The sequence below is a fragment of the Bos indicus genome, chromosome X (genome assembly GCF_029378745.1).
Source record: "Bos indicus isolate NIAB-ARS_2022 breed Sahiwal x Tharparkar chromosome X, NIAB-ARS_B.indTharparkar_mat_pri_1.0, whole genome shotgun sequence".
NCBI lineage: Eukaryota > Metazoa > Chordata > Mammalia > Artiodactyla > Bovidae > Bos > Bos indicus.
In genome coordinates this window covers 53,637,840-53,661,815 of record NC_091789.1, presented here as the reverse complement: position 1 = coordinate 53,661,815, position 23,976 = coordinate 53,637,840, and the positions used below count along the sequence as shown (strand labels likewise).

The window sequence follows — 23,976 nt, the reverse complement described above, 5'->3', positions numbered from 1 at the left end:
TGAGGGACACACATATTGAGAGACACACTCAGAGACCCACAGACACATTCAAACTGAAAGGGACACACACACTGAGACAGACACCCTCATCCAGGAAGAGACACACACTCCTGAGAGCTAGAACACACACACACACACACACAGAGGGAGAGAAACGTAAACAAGGAGAGTGAGACACACACTCATACCCTGAGAGAGACACACAAACACTGAGAGACAGCCACACACACAACTTAGAGGGAGACAAACACACCTTGACCTACACACAGACACTAAGAAGAGACGCACAACACTCAGGCAGACACACAATGAGACAGAAACACAAATGGAGAGAGAGACACACTGGAAGACACAGAAACAGAGACACTGTGAGAGTCACAGAGAGAAACACACACACTGAAACAGACACACACACACTGAGAGTTAGCCATGAACAATGAGACAGACAAACACACACACACTGAGAAAGAAACACACATGAGAAAGACACACACGGTGAAAGAGTGAACACACAACATACAGAGAGACACACACTGAGAGAGAGACAAAAACACACTGAGTGACACACACAGAGACACACAGAGACATGCTGAGAGGGACACACACACAGAGACACACACACTGAGAGACACACACACTGAGACACATACACATACAGAGAGAGACACACACACAAGCTAAGAATCAGACACACTCACAATGAGAGAGACACACACTGAGAGAGAGAAAAAAACACAGGGAGAGACACACATATTGAGAGACACACACAAAGACAAACAGAGACAGGCAGACTAGAGGCTCACACACACTGAGGGAAACACCCTCATCCAGGAAGAGACACACACTCCTGAGAGCGAGATATATATATATATATATATATATATATATACATACAGATATACACACACACACACACACTGAAGCAGAGAAACTTAAACAAGGAGAGCGAGACACACACTCACCCACTGAGAGAGACACAAAGATTGAGAGAGAGACACACACCGAGAGAGAGACAAAAGTAAATGGAGTGACACAGACAGAGACACACAGAGACATGCAAACTGAGAGGGACACACACACTGAGAGAGATACCCTCATTCAGGAAGAGACACACACTCCTGAGAGTGAGATCTATACACACACACTGAGGGAGAGAAACTTAAACAAGGAGAGCGAGACACACACTCACACACTCAGAGAGACACACAAACACTGAGAGAGAGACACACACTGAGAGAGAGACAAAAGTACACAGATAGACACACACAGAGACACACAGAGACATGCAAACTGACAGGGACACACACACTCAGAGACATACACATACGGAGACAGACACATACACAAAGAACCAGATACACTCACAATGACAGTGACACACTGAGAGAGACACACACTGAGAGAGAGAGAAAACACAGTGAGAGACACACACAGAAAGAGAGAAAAAAACACACTGAGAGACACACATATTGAGAGACACACTCAGAGACACACAGACACATTCAAACTGAAAGGGATGCACACACTGAGAGAGACACCCTCATCCAGGAAGAGACACACACTCCTGAGAGCGAGATCTACACACCCACACTGAGGGAGAGAAACTTAAACAAGGAGAGCGAGACCCACACTCACACACTGAGAGAGACACACACTGAGAGTCAGAGACACATACAACTTAGAGGGAGAGACACACCCACTGAGCAACACACAGACACTAGAAGACACCCACAACACTGAGGCACACACACAATGAGACAGAAACACACACATGGAGATAGAGACACACTGGGAGATGCAAACAGAAACACCATGAGAGTCACAGTGAGTAACACACACACACACACACTGAAAGGGACACACACACACTGAGAGTTGGTAATGCACACTGAGAGAGATAGACAAACACACACACACACTGAGAAAGACACACACATGAGAAAGACACACACTGTGAAAGAGTGAACACACAACATACAGAGAAACACACACTGAGAGACACACACAGAGAGAGAGAGACAAAAACACACTGAGAGACACACACAGAGACACACAGAGAGAGACAAACTGAGAGGGACACACACACAGAGACACACACACTGAGAGACACAAACACTGAGAGATATACACATAGAGAAAGACACACACACACACTCTAAGAACCAGACACATGCACAAAGACAGAGACACACACACTGAGAGAGACACACACACTGAGAGACATACACATAGAGAAAGACACACACACACACTCTAAGAACCAGACACATGCACAAAGACAGAGACACACACACTGAGAGAGACACACACACTGAGAGACAGAAAAAAAAAACACACTGAGGGACACACATATTGAGAGACACACACAGAGACAAACAGAGACAGGCAGACTAGAGACACATACACACTGAGGGAGACAGCCTCATCCAGAAAGAGACACACACTCCTGAGAGTGAGATCTACACACACACACTGAGGGAGAGAAACTTAAGGAGAGTGAGACACACACTCACACACTGAGAGAGACACACACACACTGAGAGGGAGACAAAAGTACACAGAGAGACACACACAGAGACACACAGAGACATGCAAACTGACATGACACACACACTCAGAGACATACACACAGAGAGATATACACAAAGAACCAGATACACTCACAATGACAGTAACACACTGAGAGAGACACACACTGAGAGAGAGAGAAAAACAGTGAGAGACACACACAGAAAGAGAGAGAAAAACACAGTGAGGGACACACATATTGAGAGACACACTCAGAGACCCACAGACACATTCAAACTGAAAGGGACACACACACTGAGACAGACACCCTCATCCAGGAAGAGACACACACTCCTGAGAGCTAGAACACACACACACACACACAGAGGGAGAGAAACGTAAACAAGGAGAGTGAGACACACACTCATACCCTGAGAGAGACACACAAACACTGAGAGACAGCCACACACACAACTTAGAGGGAGACAAACACACCTTGACCTACACACAGACACTAAGAAGAGACGCACAACACTCAGGCAGACACACAATGAGACAGAAACACAAATGGAGAGAGAGACACACTGGAAGACACAGAAACAGAGACACTGTGAGAGTCACAGAGAGAAACACACACACTGAAACAGACACACACACACTGAGAGTTAGCCATGAACAATGAGACAGACAAACACACACACACTGAGAAAGAAACACACATGAGAAAGACACACACGGTGAAAGAGTGAACACACAACATACAGAGAGACACACACTGAGAGAGAGACAAAAACACACTGAGTGACACACACAGAGACACACAGAGACATGCTGAGAGGGACACACACACAGAGACACACACACTGAGAGACACACACACTGAGACACATACACATACAGAGAGAGACACACACACAAGCTAAGAATCAGACACACTCACAATGAGAGAGACACACACTGAGAGAGAGAAAAAAACACAGGGAGAGACACACATATTGAGAGACACACACAAAGACAAACAGAGACAGGCAGACTAGAGGCTCACACACACTGAGGGAAACACCCTCATCCAGGAAGAGACACACACTCCTGAGAGCGAGATATATATATATATATATATATATATATACATACAGATATACACACACACACACACACTGAAGCAGAGAAACTTAAACAAGGAGAGCGAGACACACACTCACCCACTGAGAGAGACACAAAGATTGAGAGAGAGACACACACCGAGAGAGAGACAAAAGTAAATGGAGTGACACAGACAGAGACACACAGAGACATGCAAACTGAGAGGGACACACACACTGAGAGAGATACCCTCATTCAGGAAGAGACACACACTCCTGAGAGTGAGATCTATACACACACACTGAGGGAGAGAAACTTAAACAAGGAGAGCGAGACACACACTCACACACTGAGAGAGAAACAGAAAAACACTTAGAGATAGAGACACACACAACTTAGAAGGAGAGACACACACACTGAGCAACACCAGACACTAGAAGAGACCCACAACACTGAGCCACACACACAATGAGACAGAGACACACACATGGAGATAGAGACACACTGGGAGACACAAACAGAAACACTGTGAGAGTCACAGTGAGTAACACACAGAGACACACACACTGAAAGGGACACACACACACTGAGAGTTAGTAATGCACACTGAGATAGACAAACACACACACACACTGAGAAAGACACACATGAGAAAGATACACTGTGAAAGAGTGAACACACAACATACAGAGAAACACACACTGAGAGACACACACTGAGAGACACAAACACTCAGAGATATACACATAGAGATAGACACACACACACACACTCTAAGAACCAGACACACACACAAAGAGGGAGACACACACACTGAGAAAGACACACACACTGAGAGATAGAAAAAAAAATCACACTGAGGGACACACATACTGAGAGACACACACAGAGACAAATAGTGACAGGCAGACTAGAGGCACACACACACTGAGGGAGACAGCCTCATCCAGAAAGAGACACACACTCCTGAGAGCAAGATCTACACACCCACACTGAGGGAGAGAAACTTAAACAAGGATAGCAAGACACACACTCACACACTCAGACACACAAACACTGAGAGAGAGACACACACTGAGAGAGACACACACTGAGAGACAAAAGTACACAGAGAGACACACACAGAGACACACAGAGACATGCAAACTGAGAGGGACACACACACTGAGAGACATACACATACGGAGACAGACACATACACAAAGAACCAGATACGCTCACAATGACAGTGACACACTGAGAGAGAGAGAAAAACACAGTGAGAGACACACATATTGAGAGACACACTCAGAGACACACAGACACATTCAAACTGAAAGGGACACACACACTGAGAGAGACACCCTCATCCAGGAAGAGACACACACGCTTGAGAGCGAGATACACACACACACTGAGGCAGAGAAACTTAAACAAGGAGAGCGAGTCACACACTGAGAGAGACACTAACACTGAGAGAGACACACACACTAACAGAGAGACAAGAATATAAGGAGAGACACAGAAAGAGACACACAGAGACATGCAAATTGAGGACACACACACTGAGACAGACACACTCATCCAAGAAGAGACACACATTCCTGAGAGTGAGATAGATAGATAGATAGATGTATACACACACACACACACACACACACTGAGGGAGAGAAACTTAAACAAGGAGAGCGAGACCCACACTCACACACTGAGAGAGACACACAAACACTGAGAGACAGAGACACACACAACTTAGAGGGAGAGACACACACACTGAGAAACACACAGACACTAGAAGACACCCACAACACTGAGGCACACAAACAGTGAGACAGAAAGACACACATGGAGATAGAGACACACTGGGAGACACAAACAGAAACACCGTGAGAGTCACAGTTTGTAACAGACACACAGAGACACACACACTGAAAGGGACACACACACACTGAGAGTTAGCCATGCACACTGAGAGAGACAAACACACACACACACTGAGAAAGACACACACATGAGAAAGACACACACTGTGAAAGAGTGAACACACAACTTACAGAGAAACACACACTGAGAGAGACACACACGGAGAGAGAGACAAAAACACACTGAGAGACACACACAGAGACACAGAGACATGCAAACTGAGAGGGACACACACACCGAGAGATACACACACTGAGACATACATACAGAGACAGACACACACACACGCTAAGAACCAGATACACTCACAATGAGAGAGACACACACTGAGACAGACACACATACTGAGACATAAAAACACACTGAGAGACACACATACTAAGACACACACACAGAGACACACAGAGACAGGCAGACTAGAGGGACACACACACTGAGAGAGACAACCTCATCCAGGAAGAGACACACACTCCTGAGAGTTAGACACAAACACACACACTGAGGGAGACAAACTGAAACAAGGAGAGCGAGACACACATTCACACACTGAGAGAGACACACAAACACTGAGAGACAGACACACACAAGTTAGAGGGAGACACACACATTGAGGAACACACAGACACTACGAAAGAGATCCACTCCACTGATGCAGACACACAATGAGACAGAAACAAACACATGGAGAGTGAGACACACTGGGAGACACACGAACAGAGACACTGTGAGAGTCACAGAGAGACACACACACGCACATACACACACACTGAAAGGGACAGACAGACACTGAGAGTTAGCCACGCACACTGAGAGGGACAGACAAACACACACACACACAGTGAGAAATATAAACACATGAGATAGACACACACATGAGAAAGACACACACTGAGAAAGACTGAACACACAACATACAGAGAAACACAAACACACTGAGAGACACACACACTGAGACAGAGACAAAAACACATTGAGAGACACACAGAGACACATAGAGACATGCAAACTGAGAGGGACACACACACTGAGAGACACAAACACTGAGAGATATACATATACAGAGAGAGAGACACACACACACGCTAAGAACCAGACACACTCACAATGAGAGAGACACAGACTGAGAGAGACACACACACTGAGAGATAGAAAAAAACACACTGAAAGACACACATATTGAGAGACACACACAGAGACAAACAGAGACAGGCAGTCTAGAGGCATACACACACGGAAGGTGACACCCTCATTCAGGAAGAGACACACACTCCTGAGAGCGAGATCTACACACACACACTGAGGGAGAGAAACTTAAACAAGGAGAGCGAGACACACACTCACACACTCAGAGAGACACACACACACTGAGAGAGAGACACACACTGAGAGAGAGACAAAAGTACACAGAGAGACACACACAGAGACACACACAGACATGCAAAATGACAGGGACACACACACTCAGAGATATACACATACGGAGACAGACATATACACAAAGAACCAGATACACTCACAATGATAGTGACACACTGAGAGAGACACACACTGAGAGAGAGAGATAAACACAGTGAGAGACACACACACAGAGAGAGAAAAACACACTGAGAGACACACATATTGAGAGACACACTCAGAGACACACAGACACATTCAAACTGAAAGGGACACACACTGAGAGAGACACCCTCATCCAGGAAGAGACACACATGCCTGAGAGCGAGATACACACACACTAACCAGAGAAACTTAAACAAGGAGAGCGAGTCACACGCTGAGAGAGACACTAACACTGAGAGAGACACACACACTAACAGAGAGACTAGAATATAAGGAGAGACACAGAAAGAGACACACAGAGACATGCAAACTGAGAGGGACACACACACTGAGACAGACATCCTCATCCAAGAAGAGACACACACTCCTGAGAGTGAGATATATATATATATATATATATATATATATATATATATATATATATACACACACATACACACACTGAGGGAGAGAAACTTAAAAAAGGAGAGCGAGACCCACACTCACACACTCAGAGAGACACACATACACTGAGAGAGAGACAAAAGTACATGGAGAGACACACACAGAGACATGCAAACTGACAGGGACACACACACTCAGAGACATACACATACGGAGAGAGACACATACACAAAGAACCAGATACACTCACAATGATAGTGACACACTGAGAGAGACACACACTGAGAGAGAGTGAAAAACACAGTGAGAGACACATACAGAAAGAGAGAGAAAAACACACAGAGAGACACACATATTGAGAGACACACTCAGAGACACACAGACACATTCAAACTGAAAGGGACACACACACTGAAACAGACACCCTCATCCAGGAAGAGACACACACTCCTGAGAGCTAGAACACACACACACACACACACTGAGGGAGAGAAACGTAAACAAGGAGAGTGAGACACACACTCACACCCTGAGAGAGACACACAAACACTGAGAGACAGCCACACACACAACTTAGAGGGAGACAAACACACATTGACCTACACACAGACACTAAGAAGAGACGCACAACACTCAGGCAGACACACAATGAGACAGAAACACAAATGGAGAGAGAGACACACTGGGAGACACACAAACAGAGACACTGTGAGAGTCACAGAGAGAAACACACACACAGAGACACACACACTGAAATGAACACACACACACTGACAGTTAGCCATGCACACTGAGACAGACAAACACACACACACACTGAGAAAGAAACACACATGAGAAAGACACACACTGTGAAAGAGTGAACACACAACATACAGAGAGACACATACTGAGAGAGAGACAAAAACACAGAGTGACACACACAGAGACACACAGAGACATGCTGAGAGGGACACACACACAGAGACACACACACTGAGAGACACACATACTGAGACACATACACATACAGAGAGAGACACACACACAAGCTAAGAATCAGACACACTCACAATGAGAGAGACACACAGACTGAGAGAGACTCACACTGAGAGAGAGAAAAAAACACAGGGAGAGACACACATATTGAGAGACACACACAAAGACAAACAGAGACAGGCAGACTAGAGGCTCACACACACTGAGGGAAACACCCTCATCCAGGAAGAGACACACACTCCTGAGAGCGAGATATAGATATATAGATAGATAGATAGATAGATAGATAGATAGATAGATAGATAGATATACATACACACACACACAAACACACACACACACACTGAGGCAGAGAAACTTAAACAAGGAGAGCGAGACACACACTCACACACTGAGAGAGGCACACAAAACTGAGAGAGATACACACACTGAGAGAGAGACAAAAGTACATGGAGTGACACAGACAGAGACACACAGAGACATGCAAACTGAGAGGGACACACACACTGAGAGAGACACCCTCATCCAGGAAGAGACACACACTCCTGAGAGCGACATATAAATATACACACACACTGAGGGAGAGAAACTTTTTTTTTTTAATTTTGTTTTATTTTTAAACTTTACAAATTGTATTAGTTTTGCCAAATACCAAAATGAATCCACCACAGGTATACATGTGTTCCCCATCCTGAACCCTCCTCCCTCCTCCCCCCTCCCTCCGAATACCATCCCTCTGGGTCGTCCCAGTACACCAGCCCCAAGCATCCAGTATCGTGCATCGAACCTGGACTGGCAACTCGTTTCATACATGGTATTACACATGTTTCAATGCCATTCTCCCAAATCTTCCTACCCTCTTCCTCTGCAACAGAGTCCACAAGACTGTTCTATACATCAGTGTCTCTTTTGCTGTCTCGTACACAGGGTTATTGTTAGCATCTTTCTAAATTCCATATATATGCGTTAGTATATTGTATTCGTGTTTTTCTTTCTGGCTTATTTCACTCTGTATAATAGGCTCCATTTTCATCCACCTCATTAGAACTGATTCAAATGTATTCTTCCTAATGGCTGAGTAATACTCCATAAACAAGGAGAGTGAGACCCACACTCACACAGTGAGAGAAACACACAAACACTGAGAGACAGAGAGACACACAACCTAGAAGGAGAGACACACACACTGAGCAACACACAGACACTAGAAGAGACCAACAACACTGAGCCACACACACAATGAGACAGAAACACACACATGGAGATACAGACACACTGGGAGACACAAACAGAAACACTGTGAGAGTCACAGTGAGTAACACACACACAGAGACACACACACTGAAAGGGACACACACACACACTGAGAGTTAGTAATGCACACTGAGAGAGACAGACACACACACACACACACTGAGAAAGACACACACATGAGAGAGACACACACTGTGAAAGAGTGAACACACAACATACAGAGAAACACACACTGAGAGACACACACGGAGAGAGAGACAAAAACACACTGAGAGATACACACAGAGACACACAGAGAGAGGCAACCTGAGAGGGACACACACACTGAGAGACACACACTGAGAGACACAAACACTGAGAGATATACATATACAGAGAGAGAAACACACACACACACTAAGAACCAGACACACTCACAATGAGAGAGACACACACACTGAGAGAGACACACACACTGAGAGAGAAAAAAATATACTGAGAGACACACATATTGAGAGACACACACAGAGACAAACAGAGACAGGGAGACTAGAGGCACACACACACTGAGGGAGACACCCTCATCCAGGAAGAGACACACACTCCTGAGAGTGACATATAAATATACACACACACACTGAGGGAGAGAAACTTAAACAAGGAGAGCGAGACACACACTCACACACTCAGAGAGACACACAAACACTGAGAGAGAGACACACAAACACTGAGAGAGAGACACACACTGAGAGAGAGACAAAAGTACACGGAGAGATACACACCGAGACACACAGAGACATGCAAACTGAGAGGGACACACACACACACAGACATACACATACAGAGACAGACACATACACACAGAACCAGATACACTCACAATGACAGTGACACACTGAGACACACACACAGAGAAAAACACAGTGAGAGACACACACAAAAAGAGAGAGAAAAACACACTGAGAGACACACATATTGAGAGACACACACAGAGACACACAGACACATTCAAACTGAAAGGGACACACACACTGAGAGAGACACCCTCATCCATGAAGAGACACACAGTCCTGAGAGCTAGACACACACACACACAAACTGAGGGAGAGAAACGTAAACAAGGAGAGTGAGACACACACTCACACCCTGAGAGAGACACACAAACACTGAGAGAGAGACACACACACACAACTTAGAGGGAGAGAAACATACATTGATCTACACACAGACACTAAGAAGAGACGCACAGCACTCAGGCAGACACACAATGAGACAGAAACACAAATGGAGAGAGAGACACACTGGGAGACACACAAACAGAGCCACTGTGAGAGTCACAGAGAGAAACACACACACAGAGACACACACTGAAAGGGACACACACACACACTGAGAGTTAGCCATGCACACTGAGACAGACAGACAAACACAGACACACACTGAGAAAGACACACATTGTGAAAGAGTGAACACACAACATACAGAGAAACACACACACTGAGAGACACACATACTGAGAGACAACACACTGAGAGACATACACATACAGAGAGAGACACAGACACACACAAGCTAAGAACCAGACACACTCACAATGAGAGAGACACACAGACTGAGAGAGATTCACACTGAGATAGAAAAAAACACACTGAGAGACCCACATATTGAGAGACACACACAGAGACAAACAGAAACAGGCAGACTAGAGGCACACACACACTGAGGGAGACACCCTAATCCAGGAAGAGACACACACTCCTGGGAGTGAGCTACACACACACACTAAGGCAGAGAAACTTAAACAAGGAGAGCGAGACACACATTCACACACTGAGAGAGAGACAAAAATATAAGGAGAGACACAGACAGAGACACACAGAGACATGCAAACTGAGAGGGACACACACGCTGAGAGAGACACCCTAATCCAGGAAGAGACACACACTCCTGGGAGTGAGATACACACACACACTAAGGCAGAGAAACTTAAACAAGGAGAGCGAGACACACATTCACACACTGAGAGAGAGACAAAAATATAAGGAGAGACACAGACAGAGACACACAGAGACATGCAAACTGAGAGGGACACACACACTGAGAGAGACACCCTCATCCAGGAAGAGACACACACTCCTGATAGCGCTCTCTCTCTCTCTCTCTCTCTCTCCCCCTCTCTCTCTCTCCCCCTCTATATATACATATATATATATACACACACACACGCACACACACACACTCAGGGAGAGAAACTTAAACAAGGAGAGCGAGACCCACACTCACACACTGAGAGAGACACACAAACACTGAGAGACAGAGAGACACACAACTTAGAGGGAGAGACACACACGTTGAGCAACACACAGACACTATGAAAGAGACCCACAACGCTGAGGCACACACGCAATGAGACAGAAAAAACACATGGAGATAGAGACACACTGGGAGACACAAACAGAAACACTGTGAGAGTCACAGTGAGTAATATACACACAGAAACACACACACTGAAAGGGACACACACACACTGAGAGTTAGCCATGCACACTGAGAGAGACAGACAAACACACACACACACTGAGAAAGACATACACGTGAGAAATACACACACTGTGAAAGAGTGAACACACAACATACAGAGAAACACAGACTGAGAGAGAGACAAAATCACACTGAGAGACACACACAGAGACATGCAAACTGAGAGGGACACACACCGAGAGACACACACACTGAGAGACATACACATACAGAGAGAGACACACATACACACCAAGAACCAGACACCCTCACAATGAGAGAAACACACACACTGAGACAGACACACATACTGAGACACAGAAACACACTGAGAGACACACATACTGAGAGACACACAGAGAGACACACAGAGACAGGCAGACTAGAGGGACACACACACTGAGAGACACAAACACTGAGAGATATACATATACAGAGAGAGACACACACACACACGCTAAGAACCAGACACACTCACAATGAGAGAGACACACAGACTGAGAGAGACACGCACACTGAGAGAGAGAAAAAAACACTGAGAGACACACATATGAGAGACACACACAGAGACAAACAGAGACAGGCAGACTAGAGGCACACACACACTGAGGGAGACACCCTCATCCAGGAAGAGACACACACTCCTGAGAGCGAGATCTACACACACACACTGAGGGAGAGAAACTTAAACAAGGAGAGCGAGACACACACTCACACACTGAGAGAGACACAAACACTGAGAGAGAGACACACACTGAGAGAGAGAGAAAAACACAGAGACACACACACACTGAGAGACACACACACACCAAGAGAGAGAAAAAAACACTGAGAGACACACATATGAGAGACACACACAGAGACACACACAGAAACAGGCAGACTAGAGGAACACACACATTGAGAGAGACACCCTCATCCAGGAAGAGACACACACTCCTGAGAGCATGAGATATACATATACACACACACACACACACACACACACACACACACACACACTGCGGCAGAGAAATTTAAACAAGGAGAGCGAGACACACACTCACACACTGAGAGAGGCACACAAAACTGAGAGAGAGACAGACACTGAGAGAGAGACAAAAGTACATGGAGAGACACAGACAGAGACACACAGAGACATGCAAACTGAGAGGGACACACACACTGAGAGAGACACCCTCATCCAGGAAGAGACACACACTCCTGAGAGCTAGACACACACACACGCACACACACACACACACACTGAGGGAGGGAAACTTAAACACAGTGAACGAGACAAACATTCACACACTGAGAGATACACACAAACACTGAGAGAGAGACACACACAACTTAGAGGGAGAGACACACACAACTTAGAGGGAGAGACACACACATTGAGCAACACACACAGACACCACAGAAGAGACCCACTACACAGAGGCAGACACACAATGAGACAGAAGCACACACATGGAGAGAGAGACACACTGGGAGATACACAAACAGAGACACTGTGAGAGTCACAGAGAGAAACACACACACAGGGACACACACACACTGAGAGTTAGCCCCGCACACGCAGAGAGACAAACACACACACATTGAGAAAGACACACACATGAGAAGACACACACTGTGAAAGAGTGAACACACAACCTAAAGACACCACCAGAAAATTACTAGAGCTAATCAATGAATATAGTAAAGTTGCAGGATATAAAATTAACACACAGAAATCCCTTGCATTTTTATATACTAACAATGAGAAAGCAGGAAGAGAAATTAAGGAAACAATCCCATTCACCATTGCAACAAAAAGAATAAAATACTTAGGAATAAATATACCTAAAGAAATAAAAGACCTATGTATAGAAAACCATAAAACACTGATAAAAAAAAAAACAAAAATGACACAAATAGATGGAGAAATATACCATGTTCATGGATAGGAAGAATCAATATAGCAAAATATTAATATAATATTAATATACTACCCAAAGCAATCTATAGATTCAATGCAATCCCTATCAAGCTACCAATGGTATTTTTTACAGAACTAAAACAAATAATTTCACAATTTGTATGGAAAAAAAAAAAAAACCTTGAATAGCCAAAGCAATCTTGAGAAAGAAGAATGGAACTGGAGGACTCAACCTGCCTGACTTCAGACTATACTACAAAGATACAGTCATTAAGACAGTATGGTACTGGCACAAAAAAGATCAATGGAACAAAATAGAAAGCCCAGAGATAAATCCATGCACCTATGGACATCTTATTTTTGACAAAGGAGGCAAAAATAAACAGTGGAGAAAAGACAATCTCTTTAACAAGTGGTGCTGGAAAAACTGGTCAACCACTTGTAAAAGAATGACACTAGAACATTTTCTAACACCATACACAAAAATAAATTCTAAATGGATTAAAGATCTAAATGTAAGACCAGAAACTATAAAATTCCTAGAGTAAAACATAGGCAAAACACTCTCTGATGTAAATCATAGCAGGATCCTCTATGACCCACCTCCCAGAGTAATGGAAATAAAAGCAAAAATAAACAAATGGGACCTAATTAAAATTAAAAGCTTTTGCACAATGAAGGACACTATAAGCAAGGTGAAAAGACAGCCTTCAGAATGGGGGAAAATAACAGCAAATGAAGCAATGGACAAAGAATTAATCTCAAAAATATACAAGCAGCTCCTACAGCTCAATTCCAGAAAAATAAATGACCCAATCAAAAAATTGGCCAAAGAACTAAACAGACATTTCTCCAAAGAAGACATACAGATGACTAACAAACACATGAAAAGATACTCAACATCACTTGTTATCAGAGAAATGCAAATCAAAACCACAATGAGGTACCATCTCATGCCAGTCAGAATGGTTGCTATCAAAAAGTCTACAAACAATAAATGCTAGAGAGGGTGTGGAGAAAAGGGAACACTCTTACACTGTTGGTGGGAATGAAAACTAGTATAGTCACTATGAGGAACAGTGTGGAGATTCCTTAAAAAACTGGGAATAGAACTGCCATATGACCCAGCAATCCCACTGCTGGGCATACACACTGAGGAAATCAGAATTGAAAGAGACACGTATATCCTAATGTTCACCGCAGCACAGTTTACAATAGCTTGGACATGGAAGCAACCTAGATGCCCATCGGCAGACGAATGGATAAGAAATCTGTGGTACATATACACAATGGAAAATTACTCAGCTATTAAAAAGAATGCATTTGAATTAGTTCTAATGAGGTGGATGAAACTGGAGCCTATTATACAGAGTAAATTAAGTCAGAAAGAAAAACACCAATACAGTATATTAATGCATATTGGGGGCAAGAGGAGAAGGGGACAACAGAGGATGAGATGGCTGGATGGCATCACTGACTCGATGGACGTGAGTCTCAGTGAACTCCGGGAGTTGGTGATGGACAGGGAGGCCTGGCGTGCTGCGATTCATGGGGTCGCAAAGAGTCAGACACAACTGAGTGACTGATCTGATCTGATCTGATCTGATCTGATGGAATTTATAAAGGTGGTAATGATGACCCCATATGCGAGACAGCAAAAGAGACACAGATGTAAAAACAGACTTTTGGACTCTGTGGGAGAAAGCAAGGGTGGGATGATTTGAGAAAATAGCATTGAAACATGTATATTACCATATGTAAAACAGATCGCCAGTCCAGGTTCAATGCATGAGACAGGGTGCTCAGGGCTGGTGCACTGGGATGACCCTGAGGGATGGGTTAGGGAGGGAGGTGGGAGGGAGATTCAGGATGGGGAACACATGTACATCCATGGCTGATTCATATCAATGTATGGCAAAAACCACTACAATAGAGTCGCCAGTCCAGGTTCGATGCATGGTACTGGATGCTTGGGGCTGGTGCACTGGGACGACCCAGAGGGAGGGTGGGGGGGGGAGGAGGTAGGAGGGTTCAGGATGGGGAGCGCGGGTATACCTGTGGCAGATTCATTTCGATGTTTGGCAAAACTAATACAATATTGTAAAGTTTAAAAATAAAACAAAATTTAAAAAAAATAGTCAATATTAGCACATATAGTACTTTAAAAAAAAAACCACTACAATATTATAAAGTAATTAGCCTCCAATTGAAATTAATTAATTAATTTAAAAAATCTATACACGTGTTAAAATTGCCCAGAATTTTATGGACAACTGGATATCCACCTGCAAAAGAATGAATTGGACCACTTGCTCATACCATTCATGAAAATTAATTTTAAATGTTTGAACCTAAGTATAAGGGATGAAATTATACATTCTTCTAAGAAAATAGGCATAAATCTTCATGAACTTGGATTAAGCAGTGGTTTCTTAGATAAGATACCCAAAGCACAAAAAAACAAAAGGAATAACAGATAAATGGACTTCATCTACTTTTTAAAATTTTGCTGCAAAGGACACCATTAAGCAAGTAAAAACATGACTCATATGATGGGAGAAAATTTTGCAAGTCACATACCTGATAAAGTTCTTGAATCAGAAATGTATAAATAACTCTTACCACTAAACAATAAAAAGACAAGCAAACAAACTTTTAAAATTGATGGAAGATTTGAATAGATACTTCTCCAAAGAAGATATACAAATGGCCTATAAGTACATAAAAAGATGCCCAACATCATCAGACATCAGAGAAATGTAAATCAAAACCACAATGAGATATCTCATCACACACCACAGGATGGCTATAATCAGAAGGATAGATAATAAAAATACTATCAAAGAGTGGCAATGGTGGAACTTTCATACACTGATGGTGGAATTATAAATGGTGTAACTGCTTTGAGAAATAATCTGGCAGTTCCTTAACAATTTGTTTCCCATATAACTCAGCAATTCCATGCCTAGGTGTATGATTAAGAGAAATAAAAGATAGGCCCATACAAAATTTTGAACATCATGTCATCACAGCAGTATTCCTAAGAGCCAAAAAAATAAAAACAACCCAAAATCTGCATCAGCTGACAAATGGATAAACAAATGTTGCATATTCAATGCAATTAAATATTATTTAGCAATAAAAAGAAATGAAATACTAATACATGCTACAACATGGATGAGTCTTCCAAATATTATGCTAAGTGTAAGAAGCCTTTCACAAGAGATTACATATTATATGATTCCATTTACATTAAATGTACAGAATAGGCAATCAATAGAAAGTAAATTAGTGGTCACCTAAGACTAGGGGTAGGAAGGAAAGATGAGTGAATTCCAACAAGGAATGCTCTACACAGCAAACTTTAGATTAGAATTGAAGGAGAGATTCAAAATTTTCTAGACAAGCAAAAGGTAAAGGAGCTCATCAGCACTAGATCAGCCTGATAAAAAAATGTTTAAGAGACTTCTTTAAGCCAAAACAAAAGGGCACCAATTAGTAACAGGAAAACATATGAAAGAAAAATTTCATTGGTAAGGGTAAATATATAGTAAAATTCATAAAATCTAATATTGTAAAGGGGCTGGATTAATCACTTATAAAGCTAGTATGAAGGTTAAAAGACGTAGTAAAAATAACTATAGCCATAATAATTTGTCAATGGATACACAAGACAAAAAGATGGAAATTGTGACATCATGAACATGGGGAGGGAAGTAAAAATATAGAGTTCTGGAATAAATTCATACTTAAGTTGTGATCATATTAAAATAGTTTGCTATAGGACTCAGGGAACTCAAACCAAGGCTCTGTAACAACCCAGAGGGGTGGAATGGGGAGGGGGAGGGAGATTTAAGAGAAAGGGGACATATGTAGACCTAAAGCTGATTCATGTTGATATTTGGAAGAAACCAACACAATACTGTAAAGCAATTATCCTTCAATTAAAAATAAATTTAAAAAGACAGTTATAAGTTATTATATGTAAACCTCATGGTAACCACAAAGCAGAAACTTATACACAAAACATATAGAGAAAGGGTGACAGAAAATCATCAAATCACAAAGGAAGAGAGCAAGAGAAGAGGAACTACAGTCAGCCAGGGAAAACAATGAACAAATCTGCAATAAGTACACACCTACCAAAATTACTTTAAATGTACATGCACTAAATTCTCCAGTCAAAAGACACAGAGTGGTTTGAATGTACATATACAAAAAAAAAGACCCATATATATGCTGCGTGCATCACACTGAAACTGAAAGATGGGGAAATATATTCCATGCAAATGAAAACCAAAAGAAAACTAGAATAACTATACTTATATCAGACAATATAGACTTTAAGATAAAGACTGTAAAAGGAGAAAAAGTCATTATATCATGATAAAAGGGTCAACCCATGAAGGGGATATAACATTTATAAATATTTATGCACCTAACATAAGAGCATCTAAATAGATAAAGCAAATAATAACAGACCTAAAGTGAGAAACAACAACAACACAAGAGAAGACTCTACACATGGACATCACCAGATGGTCAACACCGAAATCAGGTTGATTATATCCTTTGTAGCCAAAGATGGAGAAGCTTTATACAATCAGCAAAAACAAGACCAGGAGCTGACTGTGGCTCAGATCATGAACTCCTTATTGCCAAATTCAGACTTACATTGAAAAAAGCAGGGAAAACCACTAGACCATTCAGGTATGACCTAAATCAAATCCCTTATGATTACACAGTGGAAGTGAGAAATAGATTCAAGGGATTGAATCTGACAGAGTGCCTGAAGAACTATGGACAGAGGTTCATGACATTGTTCAGGAGGCAGGGATCAAGACCATCCCCAAGAAAAAGAAATGTAAAAAGGCAAAATGGTTGTCTGAGGAGGCCTTACAAATAGCTGTTAAAAGGAGAGAAGCAAAAGGCAAAGGAGAAAAGGAAAGATGTATCAATTTGAATGCATATTTCCAAAGAATGGCAGGGAGAGATAAGAAAGCCTTCCTCAGCGATCAATGCAAAGAAATAGAGGAAAACAACAGAATGGGAAAGACTAGAGATCTCTTCAAGACAATTAGAGATACCAAGGGAACATTTCATGCAAAGATGAGCTCAATAAAGGACAGAAATGGTATGGACCTAACAGAAGCAGAAGATATTAAGAAGAGGTGGCAAGAATACACAGAAGAACTGTACAAAAAAGATATTCATGACCCAGATAATCATGATGGTATGATCACTCACCTAGAGCCAGACAACCTGGAATGAGAAGTCAAGTGGGCCTTAGGAAGCATCATGACATACAAAGCTAGTGGAGGTGATGGAATTCCAGTTGGGCTATTTCAAATCCTAAAAGATGATGCTGTGGAAGCGCTGCACTCAATAGACCAGAAAATTCAGAAAACGCAGCAGTGGCCACAGGACTGGAAAAGGTCAGTTTACATTCCAATCCCCAAAAAAGGCAATGCCAAGAATGCTCAAACTATTGCACAATTGTACTCATCTCACACACTAGTAATGTAATGCTCAAAATTCTCCAAGCCAGGCTTCAACAATATGTGAACTGTGAACTTCCAGATGTTCAAGCTCATTTTAGAAAAGGGAGAGCAACCAGAGGTCAAATTTCCAACATCTGTTGGATCATCAAAAAAGCAAGAGAGTTCCAGAAAAACACCTACTTCAGTTTTACTGACTATGCCAAAGCCTTTGACTGTGTGGATCAGAACAAACCGTGGACAATTCTTAAAGAGATGGGAATACCAGAGCACCTTACCTGACTCCTGAGAAATCTGTATGCAGGTCAGGAAGAAACAGTTAGAACTTGACATGGAACAATAGAATGGTTTCAATTAGGGAAAGGAGTATGTCAAGGCTGTATATTGTCACCCTGCTTAGTTAACTTATATGCACAGTACATCATGAGAAACGCTGGGCTAGAAGAAGCACAAGATGGAATCAAGATTGCTGGGAGAAATATCAATAACCTCAGATAGGCAGATGACACCACCCTTTTGGCAGAAAAGGAAGAACTAAAGAATCTCTTGATGAAAGTGAAAGAGGAGAGTGAAAAAGTTGGCTTAAAGCTCAACATTCATAAAACTAAAATCATGGCATCTGGTCCCATCACTTCATGGCAAATAGATGGGGAAACAGTGTCAGACTTTATTTTTTGGGGCTCCAAAATCACTGCAGATGGTGACTGCAGCCATGAAATTAAAAGATGCTTGCTCCTTGGAAGAAAAGTTATGACCAACCCCTAGACAACCTATTTAAAAAGCACAGACATTACTTTGCCAACGGAGGTCCATCTAGTCAAGGCTATGGTTTTTCCAGTAGTCATGTATGGATGTGAGAGTTGGACTATAAAGAAAGCTGAGCGCTAAAGAATTGATGCTTTTGAACTGTGGTGTTAGAGAAGATTCTTGAGAGTCCCTTGGACTGCAAGGAGATCAAACCAGTCCATCCTAAAGGAAATCAGTCCTGAATATTCATTGGAAGGACTGATGCTGAAACTGACACTCCAATACTTTGGCCACCTGATGCAAAGAACTGACTCATCTGAAAAGACCCTGATGCTGGGAAAGATTGAAGGTGGGTGGAGAAGGGGACGACAGAGGATGAGATGGTTGGATGGCATCAATGACTCAATGGACATGAGTTTGTAAACACCGGGAGTTGTTGATGGACAAGGAGGCCTGGCGTGCTGCAGTCCATGGGGTCACAAAGAGTTGGACATGACCAAGCGACTGAACTGAACTGAAAGTGAGAAACAGACAACAATACAACAATTTTAGGGGACTTTAATACCCCAGTTTTACCAATGGCTATATCATCCAGACAGAAAATCAATAAGAAAACAATGGCCTTAAACAACACATTAGACCAGATGGGCTTATATATGCACACACACACACACACACACACACACACACAATGGAATATTAATCAGACATAAAAAATGAACATTTGACACATGCAATAATGTGGATGTCCCTGGACCTGATGGCTCAGCAGGTAAAGAATCCACCTTCAGTGCAGGAGATGCAGAAGACATAGATTCAATCCCTGGGTCAGGAAGATCCTCTGGAGGAGGGAATGGCAACCCACTCCAGTATTCTTGCCTGAAAAATCACATGGACAGAGGAACCTTGCAGGCTACAGTCCAAAGAGTCCCAAAGAGTTAGACACGACTGAGAAGCTGAGCATGCATACGCAGATGGACCTGGAGAGTATTATGCTTAGTGAAATAAGTCAGACAGAGAAAGACAAATACTGTATTGCATCAGTTACATGTAGAATCTAAAAAAAAAAAAATAGTGAATATAACAAAAAAGAAATAGACTCACAGATATAGAGAACAAACTAGTGTTCCCAGTGAGGAGAGGGAAGGGGGGATGAGCAAGAGATGGGTAGGGAATTAAGAAGTACAAACTACTATGCATAAAATAAGGTACAACAATATATTGTACAGCACAGGGAAAATAGTCAATATTTTATAACAACTATAAATGGAATATAATCTAGAAAAATTTTGAATCACCATGTTGTACAACTGGAATTAATATAATATTATACATCATGTCCGATTCTTTGTGACCTCATGGACTGTAGCCTGTCAGGCTCCTCTGTCCATGGGATTTTCCAGGCAAGAATACTGGAGTGGGTTGCCATTTCCTTCTCCAGGGGATCTTCCTGACCCAAGGATCAAACCTGGGTCTCCTGCATTGCAGCCAGAGTCATTACCATCTGAACCACCAGGGAACCACATTATACATCAACTACACCTCAATTTTAAAATATAATTAAATAAACATCCAAACTATTAAACAAAATCCTGAATATAAATGTTTATTCTAGCTCTATTTGAGTAATCCAAATGCTACTCAAAAGATAGAATAAATATACTGTGGTACATCCACACAATGGAATACTATTTAGCAATAAAGAGAAACCAAGTATTTAATAAACACAAGTACTTGGATGCATTTCGATGGCATTAGGCTGATACTAAAAAAGCCAGTTTTAATCACAAATGTATGATTCCATATATATAACATTCTCCAAATGACAAAACTATAATGACAGAGAACAGATTATTAGTTGCCAGAGGTTAGTGGTAGGGGGGAGGTTGAGGTAGAGGTGAAACTATAAAGGGATAACAACAGAGAGTTTTTTGGGGTGACAGAACTATTCTGTATATAGATGGTGGTGGTGGATACATCAATCTATGTGTCTTAAAACTGTATAGATGCAGGTTTTTAAAGTTTATGTTAATGTATGATGAACTTTAAAAAGAGAAGAAAAAAGAAAGGAATAGAACATAAACATGTAGATTAAATAAGATAATGGTTACTAGGGTGTTCACTTTATAGTAACGCTTTAAGCTAAGTTTTGTGTAGTTTTCTGTATCTTTACTTTAATTAAATGTTTAAAATAAAAATAAAAGGGATGAAAGGGGAAAGGAGAACAGCCTGAGTTAGGGAAGGCTTCTTTTGAGGAGGTGACAAGAAGACGAGAGAATTGAGAGATGACAATAAAGCATGAAAGTGAACAATGGGAGGAGAGTATTTGAGGCAGAGAACGGAGGCAAGAGATAAGAGATAATATAGAAGGAGGTCCTGCTGCAAGAACAGATAGCTGTTCTATCCCAGCAATAGGATATCTGTGTGTGTGTGTGTGTGTGTTTAGATTTATTACAAGGTATTGGTTTATACATTTATACAGTCTGGCAAGCCCCAAGATCAGCAGGATGAATTGGCAGGCTAGAGATCCAGAAGAGTCAATTGTTTAGTTCCAGGAGGAGTCCTAAGGCCTGAGAACCAGAACAGCAGATGGTGTAGTTCCAGTCCAAAGACCAGCAGGCTCACAATCCAGGAAGATCCATTGTTTCACTTTGAGTCTGTAGGCAGGAAAGAAGTCAATGATCCAGTTCAAAAGCAGTCAGACTTCTGCCTGACATTTTCCTCTCTTACTTGGTGAAGGGTCAGCTTTTTTGATTTTAGTCATGCCTCCAACTGATTTTTAGTAGCTCAATCATGTCCAACTCTTTGCGACCCAGTGGACTATAGCCCACCAGGCTCCTGTGTCTGTGGAATTCTCCAGGCAAGAATACTGGAGTGTGTAGCCAATCCCTTCTCCAGGAGCTCTCCCCTACCCAGGGATCAAACCCAGGTCTCCTTCATTGCAAACAGAATCTTTATCATATGAGCCACTGAGGATGAGGTCAAATTAGGGAGGGCAATTTGCTTTCCTGAGTCCCAAAAATAAATAAATAAATAAATAAAAGTTGCTACTGCTGCTGCTGCTAAGTTGCTTTAGTCGTGTCCGACTCTGTGCAACCCCATGGACGGCAGCCCACCAGGCTCCTCCGTCCATGGGATTTTCCAGGCAAGAGTATTGGAGTGGGGTGCCATTGCCTTCTCTGCTATTTAAAAGTTAATCTCACCTAAAAACACTCACAGAAACACCCAAAATTATGTTTGGCCAAATATCTGGGCACACCGCAGCCCTGTCAAGTTGACACACAAAATTAACTTATTACAGAATGTGTATTATGAATGTACAAAACAACTTCATTGAAGGAGGCAGGGTTAAGAGTGTTGACCCAACTAACTTTGGAAGTAAGTGGAGTCTGGGACACTAATGGCAAAAGCAACTTCACTAAGGAAATGTGACTGAGGTATGTTCTTTAGTTAGTAATAATGTATCAATTCATTAGAAAAGACTGATGCTGCAAAAGATAGAAGGCAAAAGGAGATGGGGCAGCAGAGGATGAGATGGTTAGATAGTATCACTGACTCAACCGACACATCAATTTGAGCAAACTGACGGAGAAGGCAATGGCACCCCACTCCAGTACTCTTGCCTGGAAAATCCCATGGACGGAGGAGCCTGGTAGG

At 42.3% G+C, this 23,976-nt stretch overlaps 1 long non-coding RNA gene across 1 annotated transcript in view; it reads right to left on the bottom strand.

The window, feature by feature from the left end:
* Positions 1 to 21,909: 21,909 nt before the first annotated feature.
* Positions 21,910 to 23,976, bottom strand: part of LOC109555111 (uncharacterized) — a 33,284-nt gene continuing 31,217 nt past the window's right edge. Inside the window, exon 3 of the long non-coding RNA XR_011565277.1 lies at positions 21,910 to 22,976. This is a non-coding gene — a long non-coding RNA (uncharacterized lncRNA). The remainder of the gene's footprint in view (positions 22,977 to 23,976) is intronic.